The sequence below is a fragment of the Cupressus sempervirens genome, chromosome 7, assembly GCF_028749045.1.
Source record: "Cupressus sempervirens isolate cs-2001-9-10 chromosome 7, ASM2874904v1, whole genome shotgun sequence".
Classification (NCBI taxonomy): Eukaryota; Viridiplantae; Streptophyta; class Pinopsida; order Cupressales; family Cupressaceae; genus Cupressus; species Cupressus sempervirens.
In genome coordinates, this window is record NC_143124.1 from 911,497,376 (window position 1) to 911,504,623 (window position 7,248).

Below are 7,248 nucleotides of genomic sequence, written 5' to 3' on the forward strand. Positions count from 1 at the left end.
GGAATAGCCTATTTCCATTTCGGTCGATTCGAGGTTTAACTAGGTTGGCTGATTATTTGCCCTAATTGATTATTCACTCGAAAAGTGAATAAGTATCCAAAAAGGAATTTAATTCCTCACTTCTCACTTTTGAATTAGAAAGTTGGAGAGTAAAACCCAAAATCCTCTTCATGAAAATTTATTGTTTTGTTCGTTGTGGGAGCTACGGGCATGGGATCGTTGCGAGGTTGGGCTCGTTGGATCCAGCTCAGGAAAACCTTGGATTGCCACAATTTTTAGCTACTTCTGTGAGATATTTATTTTATGGTTCAGATTCTCATTTTTCCCTTTGGGTTGTGAGGTAGGGCTTTCCTATTTTATTGTTTCTGCTCCGTTTCTACTTCTGTTTTTGGTAGCCATTTGTTTGGAGGCTGAGAACTAGTGTTCCCCTCCATTTCTATGTGTTAGTTCTACCCGGTTGGGCGAGTACGAACATTTCCCTATTTTTCAGGATGAGATTTTGGGATTTTACGCCGTTATGCTTGCCGCTTTTGTATACGATGTCCAAATTTGATTTTTTTTTATTTTTGGGGTGTTTGTGCCCAAAGACCAAATGGGTTTTAATTTTGTAGTTTTCCCAAAATTTGGAATTTTTACCTCGTTTTGTGTGCCGCCCTATTTTCTTGGGTTTTCTTGAACAATGTGGGTCATGGACCTTGATGATCTGTTTGGATATCAGTTAGACCACTATTGCACTTTTATGTTGCATTGGAATGTGTGTTGCATCCGTACTCTCAATGTTGTGTTTGGTTGAGTGATTTTATACCTGTTATGGTTTCTTTTGGACTTTTTCTTTGTTTCATGGACACTACAATTCGTGTAGAATCCATACTCTCAAATTGAGGCCAATTGAGTAAGTTCATGACTGTTGGTCTTGTTACATCATTGGGATTCATGTAGAATCCATACTCTCAGATTGAGGCTAGTTGAATGATTTTATGATGTATGGTTTTATTGCCTTTGGGATTCATGTAGAATCCATCCTTCCTGTGTTGCTTTTAGTTGGGTGTTTTCTTTGCATTATGTTCTCATTCCTGTCCTTGTGTTATGATCTTCATGATGGTGGTGTGCCACACACGAGTACGTACACGTACATTTGTTGGGTGACTTGCAAAGCCTGACCTTCTGTGGATTTGCCGAAAGTTATGATCATTAGGGTTGGGATGGGAGTATGCATGCCCACGGGCACTTGTCGTAGAATGAACATGGGTAGGGTAGGGGTAGCATATGGAGGGGGATTCTATCCTGCAGCTTGGTGATCATTGTGCCTAGAGGGTTGGCGGAGGAATTTTTAAATAAGTGATAATTAAAGAAAATGTGTGAATGGTAATAAGACTTAAGATAATAAAATGTTGTGCTGAGCCATTCCATTGAGGCATGCTGAATCTGAACAATCTGAGCTTGGGCTTTTTGATGCCAAGCGACTCTCCATGATGTCAGCCCCTACTTAGTAGCCTTTTGAGTGTCTAACCAGGACATGTACTCCTTGCATTGTCTTAGGTTCTTGGTTGCAGCCATCATACTATCTAGCGTGAGTGTTAGCCATGGATGTTGTGTTGTGTGTTTGTGGTTGGATCTTTATCTCCATCAACACGGTGAGTGTGGACCTATGGGTTCCACATGGTTGGGAGGTGTAGCTACCTTCAACACTACTAGGGACCGGTGTATAGAGACGGTCTTGTTCTAGTGCGACTGTTGCTGGATGTTTTCACTTAGTACTTCGGGTTTTGGAGTATGATTTCTTTTGATTTATGCTTTCATTGGAATGCTTGGATATCATGTTTAGATCACGTTAGTTTACTTGATGCATTCCCATATTGATGTTTAGCATGTGATAGGTGATGTTATCTACTGTAGGATTATCTTATGCTTTTCTACTAGCATGTTAGATTCCCTTATGCTTATATTGTTGCATGTTTTAGTAGTGACGTCCCTATTACAAAAGTACTGACAATTTGGTCGTTGGCTTGGGATGTTACGCGCAGGGAATGGCTAGGACCCACGATGGTCTTATGATGCTATTGATGGTTGGGAGGAACCATGTACTTAGTTTGTTTGTTCAGTTCACTATGATGTTTCTTTTAGTACATTCTTTTCTGTTGTAGTTTTATATGGATAGATGTATCTCCTTCTTGGCATCTTGTTGTTTATGCACTCAAGTGTTCGCTCCTCGATCTATGTGGATCCGGTACTCCCCGGTGTGGAGGTTCTAGCTCTATTTGGCTTAATGTTCTTCCTTTGTAGTATTCTTATCTTTTTGTGGGTGACCATGTGTTAGCATGGTGCAATACAATAAAGTGTCGCACACCCATTTGAACTCTGTCTTGCACACCTTGATTGTGTCGCATGCCTCTTGGAGTTTTGTCGTGCTATACTTCACAGTATCGCACTCCCTTAGCAAAAATGTCATACGATACACTTCCAGTATTGCACACCCTTTGAAGAAGTATCGCCCAACCCTGTCGTCCTCCTTCTAGAGAAATGTCGCACGACACTGATAAAGTATCGCACGGTGCTAATAAAGTGTCGCAGGATTTTTATGAAACCTGCGTGGGTGGGCAGTAGGCACTTTTTGGTCTGATTTGAACTTTTCAAGGATGGTTTGGGGTACCCTCTTAGGTGTTCTTCAATCCCTTGGTGTTTCTTTTTGATTTCCATTATGTGTGTTTCTATAGTTAGTCTCTTGGGGCTTAAAATATATTGTTTAAGTATAAGTTGACGTATATTTAATTTTTTGTACTTAAGATATAATTTAATATATGCGACGAATCTTTTGAGATAGGTTTCAGACCTCTCAGAGATAAGTTAAAGATTCTAGAAAATTTCAAGGCTTCAGAAATCCAGACTTAGCCAATTTTCAGGGCTTCAGGATTCCAGGCTTAGCCATATTTCAGGATTCTGCATTTTACCCCAGCTTGGTGTTTTGTTGATGAGTAGTCTTCTTGAGCCCTCATCTTGTTGTGGTGCTTGTTGGCTTTGGTTCACGTGTGTCAGTTGGTAGTAGCGTTCTGAGATCTGTTGGTTGTCGGGATTGTGGTGAAGTCTTCCGTTACGATCTTTGTCATCCCTATATAATGTTGTCATGTGCATTCATACTTGTAAAAAAAAAAAAATTGGCTTGTATTTCATCCTTGTTTCCAAGGATCTCCGAGCGGGGCATTACAAAGATGATTCACCTTCTTGTGTATATCCTAATCCAACTCTGCCTTTGTTTCTACACTAATTTTTCTCATTCAATTGATTCATGCTTTCCTAAGATTTCATCATTTTTTCATTGGTTTGCTTTTCAATGTTGAGATCATTCTACAATCTTTCATTTTCTATCCTTAGATTGCTAAGCTCTTGATTTGTATCATTGATTTGATCAATAAAGTATGCTTGTTGAAGGGATAGTTGTTGAATTTCATTATTCTTTTCTTCTATCTCTTCTTTGGCTTTGGTTTTTTCTTTCATGATTTCAAATAATCTGATTGATTGGATTTCTTTCTCTCTCTTTCAGCTTTCTGACTTCTTCTTGAAGATTGAAATTCTTCTCCAGTAGGTCTTTGATTGGTGCATCAGCTTCATCTGAATTTCTTTTTGGACCTAAATTTTTAATTCTTTCTTCAATGTAGAGATTGTCATCCATTTGTGCTGCAAGATCTTTCCTTCTTTTCAATGATTAAGAGAATTGCTCCTTTTCTTTCTTAATTTGTTCAATGGCCAATTCTAGATCCAACTTTTTATTCTCAATAGCCATATCAGGCTCATATACCTCCACTCCCTCTAATCTTATCTCAAGTTGTTAAACTTTTTTCTATGAGAACCAAAAGCTTTGATACCAATTGTTAGAAATATAAGGTAGGCTAGGTTACAAAGAGGGGAGGGGTAAATCAAAGACCAATAAAACTTTAACTTACTTCACCAATTAATCCTTCATATATTATTCTGATCTAATTACATGTATGAAAGAATGAAAGTAATAAAACATTCATAACACTTTGACATAAGATATGGTGACCCAGAAACCTTCCAATTAGAAAGTAAAATGGGGGTGGAGATGATACCTACAAGCTTTAGTACTATAGTATAAAGTTAACCTATTAAGGCTTGCAATTGACCACTTATGGTGATCTTCCCTGTTAGGAGCAATAAGGGCTATGAGGTCCACCTTGTTAAAAGATTTGCAAACATACAATGAAGTATGCACTTTGTTAAGAGATTTAGCAAAAGATTATTAAATCTGCCTGGTTAAAGGATTTAACTGATACACTTGTGAGAGTGAATTAGTGGTTGATCTTTGATCTGCAACTCTGATTTGTTGAATGAGATTCCTTGTATTGCAATGATCACCTTGTTGTGATAGATAAATCTCTATTGTCCCTTATACTTCTTGTAGCCTTCTTCAATTCGCACTTATACACTTCTCATTAATACAATTGGATATGATTTAAATGAGTTACATATATATCAATCCAAATAACTAATCACTGGATTCGGCTAGAATACCAATTTTATCATAATTCATAACTTAGTCAGCCCAACTGTTGTAACTCATTTTCTAAAGGCAAACTCAATGATGTTCTAATACTCGACAAACATTATTAGAACTTGAAAATTTTTGGCATTTGGTTGAAATGTAAGCTCGGTCTATACTGATCACTTTTGAATAGCTCAAACTCATTTAGCATTGTGTGACTCAATGAACACTAAGAAAATTGGTAGCAACTAAATCACTCGGTTGACACTACATGACTCGGTCAACACTAGATTCACTTTGTTAACACTGTGAGCTTGATAGACATTATAGAACTTGGTTAATAGTATAGAGCTTAGTTAACACTAGAGTCTTCTTCACTTCTACTGGGTAGCTCGGTAGATACTGTGTAGCTTGGCATGAATTGCACACTGTCTATTTAGCTCGGTAACAATTGAAACATTTGGTTAACATTTTTGGATGAATGATAAGCTCAGTAGCAACTATAGAGCTCAGTAGAAATGTAACAAATCGACTAAGTGTTAAGTCACTAATAGACAAATTCACCTTAATGTCAACAAACTCAACTTTAATTTTATGAGTACTGGAATTTGAAAGTATTGATTCTTAAATTTTATTTGTATTGTAGAAGCATTTTACCAAGTGTGTCAACACGATAAGAGATGAGACCCTTGGTCTATTGGTGAAGTTGAATGGCTCACAATTGAGCCTACCAGGGATCAAGTCTTGTTGAGTGCAAGGCTCCAACACAATAGATGAGGTCGGGATTGTGCCCTAGGTGATTTTGATGATGCGGGTGCCCTTAGTCCTTGGCTCTAAATCAAAGAGGTTTCAGGTACGAGTGGACCTGTATCAAGTTTCTAAATCATTTCAATGGTGGCCTTCATTGGTTAGTAACTCACATGCCTCATGCCTTCATTGGGTTGCCTCCTAGGTCTGAACCCTTCATAAAAATAAATTAAAAATTCAACGTTCCATTTTTCTCACCTACATTTGTAGACTATCAAAAGACTTTTCAAGCAGTTTATTCAAAGCAAAATCAACGTTCATATATTCCAACTTTATATTACACAAAGAATATCTTACTATAAATACAAAATTGGATGAGATGATTTTTTTTGAAAGGAGTTGTTCATTTTAATGCCTTTATTTTACATTTTAAGAAAAAAATTGATTGTCAATTATTTTATATTTAAATACTAATATACTAATATTTAAATATGTAAAATAGATTTTTAAATCATATATCCAATTTAAAAAATATTCTAAATTAATATGAATAGATAATAATTAAAATAAAACCATATATTCATAATACTAAAAATAATACCAATAATAAACAAATTTCAGTATTATTTTTATAGTGGCAATTTCAGAAATATTTAACCTGTTGATTTATAGATCTAATTATTTTGCAACATAATAAATTCCACGCGAGGACGTGATATTAATGAAAATCAGTTGTGGATATTTTAATCAGAGAGAGCGTTAATGTTTTGTCGAAAGAATTTAATGGTGACGTGGAACCCACCAACCCAGAAGATAGTTATGAGCAGGTTTCTTCGAAAACAATCTTTCCGACTTTCTCATTGTTAAAGAAATAAGCCAATCCGAGGTGGTCCAATACAGATCTCCATCTCCTTATTTAAGCCACGTCAGCAGAATCTCTAATCCTGATGATTACCTTCATATCTATCATTTGCGCATCTAAGGCTCATAGTCCTATCCAGAATTTTACAAGCAACGTATTGTTTCGTATCCTGGATTATAAAAAAGATTATTTTTATTTTTGTTGTTATTCTTTGTTCTTGGTTGAGCATTGATGTCAATTTTTTTATTCGTAGCCTACAATGATTGTAGCTGGCATAATCTAATTGACTAGAATATGAGGTGCAGTTATACATATTTTTGGATTCGCTGTGTAGTGGAAGCGTCTGTACATTTTTTATGGTTTGACATTTCGAATAGAAGTTAGAAATTTCATAAGAAAATTATTTATGTTTATCAGTTTGTGTGTCTGGCCATGTTATTACGCCGAGAGGCGTTCTATACAATGGCAGCACAAATGCCCAGCACGGGAATATGCCAAGATTCTTTGTCAATAAAAAAGAATTGGAAGCAGTTACAAACTTCCAAATTAAATATTAAAAAAAAATTCTCAAAATAATAGCTGGCCGAAATAATAGGAAGCCAAATGGAGGCCGAAATAATAGGCTCGAAAAAGTAGGGCTCGAAAAAATATGGGCGAAATAATTTCAATATGATTTTTTTTTTTGTTAAATATAATTTTGCATGCACATTCATGCTTTTTTTTTTGTGGGGAGTGGGGGAATTTGAAACAAATTCGTGGAATGTAAAGAGACGTCTGTTGGGGGATATGAGGAGCCTCTCAAAAGTTATAAAACCAAGGCTCCTCATTTCATTTTCATTTTATTACGCCGAGAGGCGTTCTATACAATGGCAGCACAAATGCCCAGCACGGGAATATGCCAAGATTCCTTGTCAATAAAAAAGAATTGGAAGCAGTTACAAACTTCCAAATTAAATATTAAAAAAAAATTCTCAAAATAATAGCTGGCCGAAATAATAGGAAGCCAAATGGAGGCCGAAATAATAGGCTCGAAAAAGTAGGGCTCGAAAAAATATGGGCGAAATAATTTCAATATGATTTTTTTTTTTTGTTAAATATAATTTTGCATGCACATTCATGCTTTTTTTTTTGCGGGGAATGG